This window comes from Felis catus, chromosome D3 (genome assembly GCF_018350175.1).
Source record: "Felis catus isolate Fca126 chromosome D3, F.catus_Fca126_mat1.0, whole genome shotgun sequence".
NCBI classification, from domain to species: Eukaryota; Metazoa; Chordata; class Mammalia; order Carnivora; family Felidae; genus Felis; species Felis catus.
This window is the reverse complement of record NC_058379.1, coordinates 3,539,320-3,554,439: the sequence shown is the minus strand read 5'-3', so window position 1 is coordinate 3,554,439 and position 15,120 is coordinate 3,539,320. Positions and strand designations below refer to the sequence as shown.

Below are 15,120 nucleotides of genomic sequence, written 5' to 3'. Positions count from 1 at the left end.
TCTTGAGCTGGTTTCCCACATGGAAACACTCAGAAGTAATGGCTTAGGTAGGGATCACACTCCTTCCAGCAGCAAATGACTTCCCAGCACATGTTGTGGGTCAGGGCTATTTTAGGCACTGGGGACGCAGCAGTAGACAAGGTTTAAAATCCCTGCTTTTTTCTCAACTGGGTTTTGGCAAGTGGCTGAGTCCTACGACCAACAGTTGGGCTACGTTCTCAGTGGCTGTCCCCGCTGGAGATGCAGAGGGGAGACGTCCATTCGGAGCTTGGAATGGGTCCTTTGGGCGTTAGGCATGCGCCCCCAGCAGGCTGACCTCGGAAGACACCTGTGGCGTGGTGGAGGGGGGGGCAGGGGGAGGGCGGCTTCCTTCCCACTTGACGGACAAAGCAATGAGCCACTCAGTCTGCCTGACTTCCCCAAAGCCCCACAGAATCAGATAGAAGTTCCTCCCTCATCCCGGAGTCTTCTCCACTACATCCTGTCGTACCTCTGGGCTGTGACAAAGCCACCAACCACTTGTGACCCAGTGTCCCAGACCCCGCCCCTCTCTGGGGTAAGAAGACAGCGCTGGAGTGGCCTGCATCCAACTGCCTTAGATTTATTCCCCACATACAATCACCCCCCCCCCTTGCCAGGTTCTGTATTTTATGCTCCTAAATGCACAAGCTGTCCCCAGTGCTACTAAGGAGCTAACTTGTGTCTCCTCCACTGGGGGGGGAAACGTCAAGGCAAAGAAATTGAAGCTATTATAGGAACACAGAGACTCTGTCTTTCCAATCCCAAACACGGCTTCTTAAGCGCAAAACGGTAAATGTGAAATGTCTGGTGGCTTGATTTCAAATGACAAAGTCTTCAGTACGATCCCCCAGGGATTTCGAAATACTTGAGGAACCTACTTAAGACCGTCTTTAGGCAAGTTTTATGATACAGCTGGTTTAATTTACATGTCTAGATACACAGTCTGGGCCACTATCTCTTTGAAGAAGCTTAATGCTTTGCGGTGGCAATACAAGGATAGATTGCCGGTGTTTGGGGAAGGAGAGGCAAGCGCTTGGAAATATGTATTAAACTTTGTCATTTAGTGAAATTGTCATAGTCAAAGGCACGTCCCTGCTTAAAAAGGAAAGCCATTGCCTAACAATTACTGGGGTTTCCTTTACAGGGGACAGAAAGTTCTGGAACCCGAGGGGAGGGGACGATTGCATGTAACATGAGTGTACCTGACGTCGTGGAATCCTTCATTTTTAAAGGATGAAAATGGGGGCGCCTGGGTGGCTCAGTTGGTTAAGCGTCTGACTTCGGCTCAGGTCATGGTCTCACGGTTCGTGAGTTCAAGCCCCGCATCGGGCTCTGTGCTGACAGCTTAGAGCCTGGAGCCTTCTTTGGATTCTGTGTCTCCCTCTCTCTCTCTGCCCCTCCCCTGCTCATTCTCTCTCTCTCTCTCTCTCTCTCTCTCTCAAACATAAATAAACATTAAAAAATTAAAATTATGAAAATGGTGGATTTTATGTTATGGGTATCTGACCACAATAAAAATAAATAAATAAATAAATAAACAAACAAACAAATAGAACGTCAGGTGCTAAAAAGATCTGCCAACCTCTTTTAACGAAGACTGATTTCCACTCACCCGTTCGTCCACTCCTTTACCCGGTCGGCGTGCGCGGCAGCCGGTCCACACCAGGCACGGTTGCAGATCTCAGGACGCAGCCCAGATAGACCATAAAGAGATAAAGAGTCTGAGTAAAGGCGGAGTTTTCAGAAGACAGGGGAGCAGGACAGTGTAATGACCGGAGGGCAGGGTGGGCTGGCGAGCTTAAACTAGTTCTCCCCTCTTGCAAAATAGACTTAAATAATCCCCTTTGAAATGCCCTTTAACCCCCAGTAAATAATCCCCTTTGAAATGCACTTTAACCCCCCAAGAACAGCTGTCCTGTGGGGAATGTGAGGTTCAGCGACACCCGCAGGGGAAATGCCGGGTGTCCCCGAGACGTTAGCCACTGGTTAGCAAGCACCCATGATGCAGGGACAGGGGAGCTCTCCTCCCCGGGGTGCTTTGTGGGGAAGTGAAGGAGCGTCCCCCTGCAAAGCCACTCACTGCTTCGCTCGCCCTGGACCGGGAGGCAAGCGTGCGCGTGTCCCAAGGATGAGGGTGCCTTTGCCTTTGCTGGGGTGTCCCTGCGTGTCCCCCCGGGGTGATCCTTGTTCCTGGTGCGCCCTGGAGCTGTGCCTTCGGCGGTCCTGCGCGAAGCCTCTGCTTGCCCTCTGCGCCCGGGAGGCCGGGAACTTGCCAGGAGGTCACGCAGGTGGCAGGCCCAGGGTTTGGTCCCAGCAGCGCGGCTGCAGGAGCCCCTTCAGAATCGCCCTGGGATGCTGCCTCCTCCAGACTGTTCCGCGGCCCCCTGGAGAGCACACAAAACCGGGGAAACGACGGGTGTCTCGACGGCCCCCATCAGGAATGAGCGGCTTTCACAGTAGTTACGTTTCTTGCTCGCCGAATGATGTGACTGAAATGCTTTGGGCTCCAGATGCAAGTGACCAGGTGACCCCGCGAGGAAAGCCTGGGTTCCTGAGGCTCACCCTCCTCCTGAGTCCTCCCCCCAGAACCCTTTCTCGCTCCGGGGCTCCTCTCTTCCTCTGTCCTTCCCCTCTGCCTCTTCTTGCCCAAGCTCACGGTTACCATTGTTCGGCGGCCATTAGGGTTCTGTCTTTTTAAGCCAGTTAATCCTCCCCACAAGCCTGTGACATCAGAATGATGACCGTCCCCATGTGACACGAGGGGAAACTGAGGTTCACAGATACCAAGGAAGCCGCCCAAACATTCTAGAGCCAAAGGCCAAGATGGCACTCAAACCCCAAACGGTCTTGGCCAGAGTCAGGCCGTGCGCTCTCGCCGTCCCCCACTTTCCCTTCTCCTCCTCCCTTCCTTTCGTTATTTCCCTTCACTCTGGATGAATGTGAATATCCTTATTCTTTAATAAGGGAAAATGCGGCTTGGTTAGGGGAAGAAAGAACAGAGGAGGAGAAGGAGGAGGGAGCTAAAAATCACTTCTCCTTGTTAGCTGATTACCAGATTCTTCTGGGCGCCCAGCAGCTGCAGCTCCGCATAAAGGCAGCTCCGAACGGCACCGGCACCGTGGCAAGAACGTCTGAGCAACAATGATGCAAAATCTATTTATGCGTGCCTGTTAACGCAGCCACGACCCTCCCCCTTCGCGTGTGCAGAATGAAAGTTGCCGTGTGGGAAGGAAGCCACTCTCAGCAGAAGCTAAAGCCTCCAGAACCGCAGTCCTCCTTCTCTTCTGTGGCTGCCTTGGTTCTGCCCCGCTCCCCGGGGCCCTAGCCACTGTCCCCACCGCACTCCTGGGGAGCTAGGTTGTCCGCCCCCTGCCTGCAATAGGAGTGGGGTGTGGGCTATTGCTGGAGGTGAGTCCGGCCCTTGCAGCCACAGGGACACCTGCTGGTTGGCCCGTCTGCCACTTCCCTGGAGGAGCCTGACCCCCTCCGGGGTAGTCGGTGAGAGCCCCAGGGCTGAAGATGGCCTCGTGCCAGGCACTGATCGACCCACGGCCCCAGGCAGAGAGATGGGCTCAGTGGTCGCTGATGACCCAAGCCAGGCCCGCGAGCACTTCCGTGGGAATTCCAGTCCACTGGACCAGCTGCTCTCTCCCGTCACTGGGCTCTCGGCTGACGGGTCAGGAGCCTGTAGGTGTGCTTTCTGTCCAGCCTGCAGGAATCTGCTTCCACACCCCTCAGCGCTTAAGTGTGTGTGCCGTGGGCGCCTGTCGAGACCAGCTTTCTCCACGGTGGCACCTACCAAGATGTCTTGGTAGCCGCTCGTGTGGGCTGTGGGGAGCCACAGTGCCCTGGAGAGTGACTGACACCCTAGAGGCCCGTGCGGGATCCGGGCACAGCCGGGGGCTTGTGCCCACACACGGTGCGCCTGCTGTCGGGCCTGTGGGGAAGGGCAGAGTCGGCTCCTGGCGCCATGGGCCACCCTCCCAGAAACTTGCTATTTCACTCGGTCGGTTCTGTTTCATCTTTCAAATGCTGGTGGCTGCACATCAAATCAGTGTTGTGACCTCCTAACGGGTCACAGCCCACTGTTTGAAAATGCTGGGACAGATCGTGTCTCCACACGGGCCCAGACACGCACCAGTCTCGGACGAGGGGACGTGACAGTGGAATCGCGGTGACAAAAGAATCCGGCGACCAAGTGTAGACACGGGCCTTGCACCCCTTTCCTAAAGGGAGAGGTTCCTTCTCTAAAGTGTGACGCTCAAGGCCCGCTGTAGGGAGAGAGCACGACCATCTTCCTCACGGCGACGTGCGTCCCTGGCTGGAGTCCTTGTCTGCCTGGGCTGCTCCTTGGATTCTCCAAACAGGATCCTCTGGGCTGACTTTCCCAGTCTCCATCGCAGCCAGGCGGGGAATAACTGGAGATTTTGAAAACAACCAATCATGAGTGCATCGATTTGGAAGATACAGGAAAAAATATGCCTCATTTGTAACCCTTTCCAATGCGCAAGCACATACATCAGCCCATTTGAATCCCTCTGGATATTGCAGCGAGACGGCATTGACTCTCTGCCCTCAGTTATTAAATTTTCCCGAGGACCCTCGTTCCATCCGCCAAAGCTCTCCCGGAGAGGGTGCATCCAAGGAGAAGGTTCAGGACCACCCTCAAAACACCCTCCATGAAAGGCAGACCTCCCGGGGAAGCGGCCAGTTTTATAGGGTGACAAATGTTAAATTAAATACCATTCACTTTCTTTCTCTCTTTTTTGGATTTTAGAATAAATATATGTTCAATAGGAAGAATTCGGAAGAGAAAGGAGAAGGAAAAAAAAATCACCCAGGCTCCAGCCAGTTGTCACATTTTACTGTTTCTTCCCTTTCTGATGCTTTCTTTCTCTGTTTATCTTTACTGATACTCCTACTTAATATTATTTTATTTATGGGGCCCCTGGGTGGCTCAGTCGGTTGAGCGTCCGACTTCGACTCAGGTCAAGATCTCGCAGTTCGCGGGCTCGAGCCCCGCGTCGGGCTCTGTGCCGACAGCTCGGAGCCTGGAGCCTCCTTCGGATTCTGCGTCTCCCTCTCTCTCTGACCCCCTCCCGCTCGCTGTTTCTCTTTGTCTCCCAAAAATGAATAAATGTTAAAAACAAGTTTAAAACATCTTGTATTTCTAGGTGTTTGAGTGGTACACACAGTAAGAATTTATCTTTTTCGTTTGTTTGTTTGACCAGGTGAGGGACTAATCCGCCCACGATGACTTGGTGGAAGGTATGTTTGCAGGGAGCCCCGAGGCGGACAGGTGCCTGGAAGCAGGTTCTCTCCTTCCTTCTGCACGGACCGTTCATGCGATTGGGTTAGGGGCAGAGAGAGAGGGAGACACAGAAGCCGAAACAGCCTCCAGGCTCCGAGCTGTCAGCACAGAGCCTGATGTGGGGCTCGAACTCACAAAGTGAGAGATCATGACCTGAGCCCAAGTCGGACGCTCAGCCTCATTAACACTTTCTGAATCGTTCTCTTTATTGTTTTCTTCGAGTGAAATTTCACAAAATGTTAATAAAAAGTAGGTTTGCACTAGATGCACATTCAGCTTGCACAGATTCGACTATATCCTCTCTGCTAATAGGGAGAGACAGAGAAAAGACAGTTTAAATATCGAAGGTGAGAATCCCCAGGGCAGGTGGGGTAGGGGGACTCTCCCATCCCCGCAGATGGCCTGATCTCCAGAGCCTTTCATAAATTAGTACCCCAACACCTCTACACTTTACTCTGTATTTAGAGGGCAAATGAAAGGAGTTTTCAAATTCCATACGCTAGGGGTTGGGAAAAATGTTTCCAAGAGCCAGGAAGTTTATTTAGCTCTGTGGGACACAAGGTCTCTGCCACAGCTTTTCAACCCTGCTGTCAGAGCAGGAAAAGAGCCATGGGCAATATGTAAATGGATGGACAGGACTGTGTTCCAATAAAACTTTATTTACAAAACCAGGCAGGGGGCCGGGTTTGGCCCAGGGGCTGTAGTTTCCGGGTCCCCACTACAAACAAGTAGTTATGGCTTTTGCCTTAACAGGGAGGCTACTTACTCATGGCAACTCCCATTTCTCCAGAGGGGATGAGAAGGTCCCTCTCTGCTCACGGGGACCTCGCTCCCTGCCCTTCACTGACTCCTGCCCACAGAGGAGTGACAGCTCTGATGGGTGGGGCGGACCATAGGAACACAGCTCAGCCCTGGCCACTCCCCTTCAGAGTCCCCTGCCCTCCCCTCCTCTCAGCTGCATCCGGGTGGCATGGTTCATGCAGGATGGGGACGAGGGGACCTGAGTGTAGCCACAGGTCAGGCACATCCCGCAGGCTGGTTCTTCCAGTAACAGAGCATGTGGATCGGTCTCCGATGTTCGGCTTCTGTATCTACCTCTCAACTGATTCTGAACTAGGAGGGTGAGCAGGGGTCTCCTGTTGTCCCCACAGGGCGTCCCCGCTCTGTGCTCGGGGGCACTGCCCCAGTGGGCTCCCTGCCCTCTGCATGCAGCTGGCCTGGCCGTGGGAGTGAGACATGGGGACTGTCACTCCCTGCTAGGTCTTTCCAGCTGGACGGCCTCTGTCCACCACACCTCCTATCCCATGGTCTTATCTATGCGGCCTGGGGGAAAAGACAGGGACCCCAACCCTGCCTTCGGATCCTCTGGTGGGTTGAATTATGCCCCCAAAATCACATCCCCACCTGAACCCTCAGAATGTGACCTTATTGGGAAACAGGGTTTTTGCAGGTGTAATTAAGGTGAGGACAGGGTTGAGCTCATAGTGCATTGGGGCGGGGGGACTAAACCCAGGGAAGGTGTCCTTATCAGAGACAGAACAGGACACACAGAGAGAGACCTGAGAGATATGTCTCTGACCAAGGAGCACTCCAGAAGCAGGAGGAAGCAGGAAGGACCCTCCTCTGGAACCTGTGCAGGAACGTGGCCCTGCTGACAGCTTGATTTTCAACTTTTGGCCTCCAGAGTGAGAGCGAATGATTCTGTGTTTTCGCCCCCCACCCCCACCCCGTGTGTGTGGTGCTTTGTTGAGCCACCAGAGGACGGGGACACAGGACCTACCGTCCAGCATCTCTTTATATAGCAACTGTATCTTCCACAAAACGTGTCTGGATCTTTTTCTCCAGAGGTGATACCGACGACGAGAATCCCACTTGTTCGGGGACACTTGGGCGGTAAGCTCCCAAGAGACAGGCTTCTTTCAGGGCACTGAGCACCTTCTACAAGCTGACCACCACCGTGTCGGGGGGGACAGTGTGGCCATCAGCCCGGTGCACCTGCATGAAGCCCCCAGGCTCTCTCTGCTTCTGTTTCCCCTGAGTCCCCAAGTGCCCTCTGTCTGCTGTTCGTTTATAACAAAGCCTGGGGCAGCCCAGCTTCCTCCCAGAGCCCCCCTCCCTCCAACTACCAAGCGACCACGTTTGCCACGCGTGGTTTAAGTGCAGCTCCAGTGTTTCTAAGCATCCACAGGTTTGTCCGCTGTGGTGCCAACGATTGTCAGGGTTTGCTACCTTGAGTTTTCTGTGCGTGTTTTGAGGCAGAGATTTCCCAGCGGGTTTTGTGTGTGTCTTTAGGACAAAGATCACAAGGTAGGAGCCAGAAGGACTCGGGCCGCACCTTTCCTTTTTTATTTTAATGGAGTTCACACGTGACAAAAATAAAATTTGTGGCCAACACTCATGCATCAGGACGATTTCCCGAAACCACGGTCCGTTTTATAAAACTCGGGCTCTTACGCTGGGCCTCATTCCCGCCCGCCAACGACGGGCCAGTGTTGGATAAGAGGCTGCCTTTCAACCCAGGCCGTTAAAGACAATTTGCCACAGTCTGTACCTCTCAGGACTGTCTGACACCCGCTCTGTCTGGCTCAGCACAGTGGGACCCTCTCTAGATCCGAGTTCGAGTTCGCAGTCTCGGAAACGGGCTCTGCTGTAATTCGCATCTTACTTACAAATCCTTGCAGCACGTGCAGGTCTGGCCAAGTATGGCTAAGTAGCAGGAATACAACAGGGGTGTGGGGGGCTCAGTTGGTTGAGCCTCCGAATTCGGCTCAGGTCTCAATCTCGCGGTGAGTTCGAACCCCATGTCAGGCTCTGTGCTGACAGCTCGGAGCCTGGAGCCAGCCTTCCCCGCTCATGCTGTCTCTCTCTCTCAAAAATAAATAAACGTTAATTAAAAAAAGAAAAAAAGCACTAGAAATACAACAGTGAACAAGACAGGCATGTTCTCTGCCTTCCAGGGACTTATATTCAAGTAGATAACCGAGGTCCTAGCACCACGGGACGGGACGAGGGAACACAGTTTAACCCCTGCAACACCATCCCCAGGATTCAGGATTTGCCAAATAAACAGGCTTCGCCGGGTGTCAATTTTTCACTTCTTGGTGTAAAGGGTCTCAGGCAGGCTGGGACGTTAATCGCTTGATTTCGGTTGTGTTTGAGGTTCTGATCCGTCTCGGGAAAGTTCCCCCACGTGCCTGAATTCCCAGCATTATTCCGTACCTTCTGGATTCCCGGCAACACCATACCTGATAGCTGTTCGATCCTTAAAAAGGCAAGTTTTGAACTTGTCAGTAATTAAAATTCTCATCCAGTCTAGATTCCTTCCCCAGCCTGCCGGAATAAACTTAGGATCTTTGTCCATTGTATAAAGCAGAGAGTTCGCGACCAAACTCCTCACAAAGTAAGACAGCTCTTTGGTGTATCTGAGGAAATAACCTATTTTAAGGTGAATCAATAGTTGCTTTTAATTAGGAGAGTGGTTTTTTTTTTTTTTTTTTTTTATGTTCATCAGGTCCACTTGACTCCCAAACACCCCCTAGGTGTGGGTTCAAAACCTCAGGAGCCTCAGGGTGAAATCTGAAACCAGCCCAGCTTGGAGGGCGGGAGAGAGGCCGGAAGGAGCAGAGCCCCAGGCGGCAGGTGCAACAAACAAGGAAGAGAAACTGACTCCAGGCTCTTCTTGGGCGGAGCGCTGTCTGCCCCCTCCCCCGCCTGCCTGCATCCTGGGGTTCACCAGAGGCCTCGGCAGGCGTCACCGCCCAGTTCACTGGGTCTCAGCGCCACACGCCTCTCAGGCCGCCGCCTGGAAGCCCGCTCCCACCGTGGAACGGCAGGCAGAGCCCCATCCCGGGGACAGGAGCCGGAGGGGCCTCCCACAGCCCCGGGGTCAGCCAAGGGTCAGCCGGGGTCATGTCCTGTGGCCTCCTTTCCTCCACCACGGTCAAAACAGTTCTGCAAAGTGTGTCCTTACTGGAGATCTGTTTGAACAGCACTTGTAACTTTTCTGTGAACTTTGACTTTTCTCTTTCTTCAAAACCACCCAGTGAAAACAGCCCTGGTAACTGACATCGCCATTGTTCGGGGCAGGCGAAATCTCCCCGCAAAGTACCTGTACATGTGGCCACCCCGGTCCAGTCTCCGCGAGAATGTCCACCTTGGTCAGAGGGTGACGTGTTCTTGGTACACCCCCAACACGCCCCCAAGATCGCCCAATCCCTGCACCTCTGTTCCCGGCGTTTGTCAGGCTGGGTTGGGGGACATCTACAGGTGGCAGAGCTCCAGGGAGGGGGTCCCCACTCAGGCACAACCGAGCACTAGTCTGTGCTGTGCTGCCCCCGAGTCAGGGCCTCTCCTCCCCTCTACTGGCCTCCTGCCCAGATGCTTCCTTTTTCCCTTTCCGCCCTCCGTCAACTCCCGCCCCTCTCTCCTCCCCCAAGCCTTGCTCTTGTCCAGTCCCTGGGGACAAAGAAGCCACCCCATCAGCAGACGTCTGGAATTTTCTGTCTCAGCCCAGTTCAGGGCCAGCTCTGCCAGACTCCTCACGGGGGGAGCCCGACCTAACCTCCTTTGGCCGCGTCACCTGGTCACAAGCTCGTTTTCACGAGCCACGAGGCGTGGGATCGGGAGCGAGGACGCTCGGCACCCACGCGTGCACACCCAGAAGCGCGAGGCTTCGCACCGTGGGGTGAACATTCGCCCAGGGGAGGGTGGCGGACGGGGCAAATTCTTCTTCCTTTCTCTCTCCCCTGGGTCTGCTCGGAGTCCCCCTCCCTCCCACACCCTCTCAGAAGCCGGGCCTGCAAGGTGGAGCACAGAGAACCAGTCCTCCGCAGGCCAGGCCGTGGGTTTGGGGAAGGCCTCGCCCCTCCTACTCCCCGGTGTGCGTGGTCTAATAAAGGAAGCCTTCTGAGCGTCCCCTGACGGTGTTCACCGGTGGGCCTGTGCCCCAGAGTCTGCTCGGAGGGCCTCCCTCCCCAGGTGAAACTCCACACCTCACAGGAAGGTATATTTTCTACCGCAGCCACGGCAAATACCGCCAACAAAACAGCTTAAAACAACACCACGCCCGCTCCTGGCTCCGGAGGTCACAAGTGGGCTCCACGGGGCTCCGTACCGAGAGCCCCACAAGGCTGAAATCAAGCCGCTGGTGGGGCTGGACTGTCGTCTGCAGGCTCCGGACAATTACCAGCTTGCAAAATCACTCAGATCACTGGAATCCACTTCTGTGTGGTCGGGGGGGGGGGGGGGGGGACCGGAGTCTCCTCCAGGAACCACCCACCCTCAGCCCCTAGAGATGGCCCACATTCGATTAAATGATAACCTCTGTTTGATTAATCCAAAGTCCACCGACTAGTAACCTTGCTTATTTCTACAAAATTCCATTTACTTTGTAAATATAATCCCAGGCAGATACTATGGTGACATTATCTGGGATTAGGGCAGGAAATTTTGGGGTACCATCTCAGAATACTGTCTACCACAGACGAAGAAGGCCTTCCGCCTTTTTCCCCCCCTCCCTCCTTCCTCCCACCTGGAACACAAACATAATACCGAGAGGCACAGCAGCCATTTTGCGACCATGAGGCAGCCAAGTGCGAATGACGGTGGCAGAAAAATAGAACCTGCTCGCTGAGACAAAATCGAGCGACTGCACAGTCTGGAATCTTTACTCCTTATAAAACACTTCAAATAAACTCATCCGAGGGAGCTACCACTCGCTAAGTGTTAGGTTAATCCTCCCAAACACAGGCCTGTCCACGCCTCACCCTTTCTGCTTTCCACCGGTGACCTAAGCCACCCCCAGCTCATACACGTTTTCTCGAGCAGGGATGGAGTAGATGGCGACAGCAACGTCCAGACCCACTTCTTCATTCCTCCTGGGCTCCGGTGTTCTCGGTACGCAGCACATGGCCTGGGGGAGAGAGCAGACCCTCCTTCTGCAGCTGCTGGAGCTGCAGTCCAGCCCGTGTGACAGACCCAGGCTCTGCCCCCCTCCCACTGCACATCCGCATTCAGAGCAGCACCTCACAGAGCAAATTGCATCATCTTGTTCTATCCGTACGCTAGCACGGGGCCTAACGAGGTCAGACAGGTAATGTAATTCTCTTACGCTCCTGAGCTCTCTGGGTAAAAGGGAGCTCCGTCCGATTTCTAGCTCAGAGAGCAGCCTCGGCATGTTGGCTCCACAAAAAGACCTGCTCTTGCCATCGGAGTAAGCACTTCTGCCTTTGGGTTTGTTTGTATGATAAAATAGGAAACTTTGGTCTTCATGGAGCCTGTGACCTTACACTTCTGAAGACCTGCCCTGCCCCGTAGTGTTGGGGGGGGGGGGGGAAATGGCTTCTAAGGGGCTGGAGTCTTCGAGTTACTCTCCTTTACCTATGAGAACGGAAGCTACCAACTGCCCTGCAGCCCCAAGACAAGCCCCTGAAGCCGAGTATGTGGTCGGCCGTCTTTGGAGGACTGTGGTGATTTCCACGCGACCTTGTCTAGGTTTGTGGCGAGGTGTCTCAGCCATCATTAACGGGAACTGAGCGAATCAACTGAGATCGAGTCTAAGATCCAGGCAGGTTAAGCCTACACCTGTAACTTCTCGCGTGTTCCCAGGAAAGGGCCCTTTCTAATTATGAGAAGACAAAAGGCAATGAAGCCTTCTTCCAAAAACACCCAGAAAATACCTCTCATTCACCTGATCAAATGAGTGGAGCCATGAGTCGCAGATCTCTGGCTTATGAGTCGTGTCGTCTGGCAACACGGGCGGGCCGGCTGAACGACCCGACTGAATCCAGTGCTGGCAAGAGACTATGAGACCGAGGCAAATTTCTGAGAAAGAAACCGGTGGCTGCTGGGCGGGCTGACTGCTCTTTGCTTCCCTGGTGGCCGACTGTGGGCGCAGTGACCCAGCCGGCTTGCTGCAGGATCGGAGCTTGGCACGGCCGTCAGGGGCCTGGCCAGATGTTGAAGAACTCTGCAGGCTTAATTCTCTGTTCGTGCCAGACATCTTGCGCTTATGGTGGTGTCCAGATGCGGAAAAACAGCGCGACTCTGATTAAAGCTGAAAATGGGGGCGCCTGGGTGGCGCAGTCGGTTAAGCGTCCGACTTCAGCCAGGTCACGATCTCGCAGTCCGGGAGTTCGAGCCCCGCGTCGGGATCTGGGCTGATGGCTCAGAGCCTGGAGCCTGTTTCCGATTCTGTGTCTCCCTCTCTCTCTCTGCCCCTCCCCCGTTCATGCTCTGTCTCTCTCTGTCCCAAAAATAAATAAACGTTGAAAAAAAAATTTAAAAAAATAAAGCTGAAAATGTCTGCAGTGTGTAAGACTTTCGCCCACGGAGGCCTGAGAGAGGGCGATTCCTCTTCCTCCGCCCATGAGAGGGGGAAATAGCAAAGTCACAGGCACTGGTGAGACTTTTACGGACCATGGGAACAAGCCCCAAGTGGAAAACATTGCGCACCTGGGGCACGTGGTGCTGGCTGTTAAACCGCGACCCTTAGGAAACAGAGCCAGCGGCCAGGATGGGCCCCCACACCAGCTGCACTTAACGCAGGGCACCTGCAGGTATCAGCCAATCAGGACGAGGCCCTTCTGACCAATCAGGAAGAGGCACTTTTCCCCCCTCCCTCATTAGCATATTGGACGGAGTGGGACCACCTGACAAGTTTCCCTACAGGGAGCCCAGCCTAACTACTCTGTTAGTGCCATGTCCCCCTTGAGCTCGAGCCCTGGCCCCAATAAAGCCTTGCCTGTGCCTTTTTTGGGGGGTCTGGCCTGGTTTCTATCATTGTGGGCCCAAGAACCCGACTTTGGTTACCCTGGGATATGGGCAGTCAAGGTCCAGCTGTGTGATCTTGGGCAAGTGACTAACCCTCTCTGGGCCTTCGTTGTGTCAACTGTCAACTGGGACAGCTAATCACATTGGGCAGGACTGCTGTGCAGGATGAGGTGAGACTGTTGAAGTGGCCCAGAGTAGGGGTGCCTGGGTGGCTCAGTCGGTTAAGTTTCAGACTACGGCTCGGGTCACAATCTCACGGTTCAGGTCATGATCTCACAGATTCATGAGTTCGAGCCCTGCGTCGGGCTCTGTGCTGACAGCTCAGAGCCTGGAGTCTGCTTCGGATTCTGTGTCTCCCTCTCTTTCTGCCCCTCCCATGCTGGTGCTCTGTCTCTCTCTGTCTCAGAGATAAGCTTAAAAAATTTTGACTGGTCCAGAGCATACAAGGGCTGGACCCTTTTCCTTTCCCTCCATGCACGTAGTGGCCATGCCAGCTTTGCTGCTGGGAACACCTACTTCTCTAATCCTGTAGGCCCAAATAAACCAAAGCACAGGAAATTAAATTTCAGAGGCCACAAGGCCTGTGAGATTGTCTCACTCACAGATGCAAGCTGAAGAAATCAAGTGATACCTCTGCAAGGTCATTGCCTGCTTGCAGCAGAGCAGGGTAAAGTTCCTGCATCCTTCCCTGGAAACCCCACCGGACATGACTTACATTGACACTGGGATTTATTATCTCGTTAATAGCAGGGCATCCGAGCCAGGATGGGTTCATTTATGAACGTGACATCTCGCCCTGTTTGGACTCTGCCATCCAGGATGCCAGCTTTGTCCTCGGGCCAGCTCCGTCATGATGACACGTTCAAGATGTCACCTCCACCACCGCTGTGCTCTTGGGAAGAAGGGCCACCCGGGATCCTCACGCAAAAGAGCACTGGAAGTGTGATGTGTGAGGGGATGGTGGGGGTGTGGGGTAGGTCGCCTGAGTCATGAGGTCCTATCCCAAACTTTGCCTACCCTGCATCCTAGTCACTCAGTGGAGGACCCGGGATTTGGTTTTTAATGGAAAAGGGGGAAAAAGCCAATGCAGAGAGTCTCGAGCCCATCAAATAAAGTGTGTAAGACAAGTACAGGAGGAAAGGTTAAAAGGACCCACCTGCATCGAGGACACAGGTCATGCAATGACCTCCGGGGGCCAGTGGCTTTCCCACCTTTTCTTTTTTAATTTTTTTCTTTTTTTTTTTAATTTTTTTCTTTTTTTTTAAATTTTTTTTCTTTTTTTTTAATTTTTTTTTTCAACGTTTATTTATTTTTGGGACAGAGAGAGACAGAGCATGAACGGGAGAGGGGCAGAGAGAGAGGGAGACACAGAATCGGAAACAGGCTCCAGGCTCTGAGCCATCAGCCCAGAGCCTGACGCGGGGCTCGAACTCACGGACCGTGAGATTGTGACCTGGCTGGAGTCGGACGCTTAACCGACTGTGCCACCCAGGCGCCCCTATTTTTTAATTTTTTTAAATGTTTATTTACTTTTGAGACAGAGAGAGGGTGCGAGGGAGGGAGGGGCAGAGAGAGAGGGAGACACAGAATCCGAAGCAGGCTCCAGGCTCTGAGCTGTCGGCACAGAGCCCGACACAGGGCTCGAACTCACAGACTGTGAGATCATGACCTGAGCCAAAGTCGGACACTCAACCAACTGAGCCACCCAGGTGCCCCTTTCCCACCCTTTAAAGACAGCATATTTTTACCCAAAGACTGCACAGTTTATCCTAATGTCGAGCAAACATTTATAGTTGTAAGGAAATAAAAAAAGGCTTTTCTTTTGAAAAAGTTTCACAAGATGCCCCAATTCATTCCAAGTGCTGTGATTTGCTCCGTGTACTTTTCCATGACGTCAACTGGCCTGCCAGCGATGGCCGGCCCCCTGGGGGACTGTGGGAGCCCCTGTGGGCTGGGGCGGCTGGGGTGGCTTGGGGATCTGACCAGCAGGTGCACTTGCCTTTTGAGTGACTCCGCAG

At 53.7% G+C, this 15,120-nt stretch overlaps 1 long non-coding RNA gene across 1 annotated transcript; it reads right to left on the bottom strand.

Moving 5' to 3' along the window:
* Positions 1-7,653: 7,653 nt before the first annotated feature.
* Positions 7,654-12,802, bottom strand: LOC123381301. The gene is made up of 3 exons (XR_006588144.1): positions 12,021-12,802; positions 11,145-11,243; positions 7,654-8,594 (listed from the first exon to the last, which is right to left on the bottom strand). It is a non-coding gene; the product is annotated as an uncharacterized LOC123381301 (long non-coding RNA).
* Positions 12,803-15,120: the final 2,318 nt, after the last annotated feature.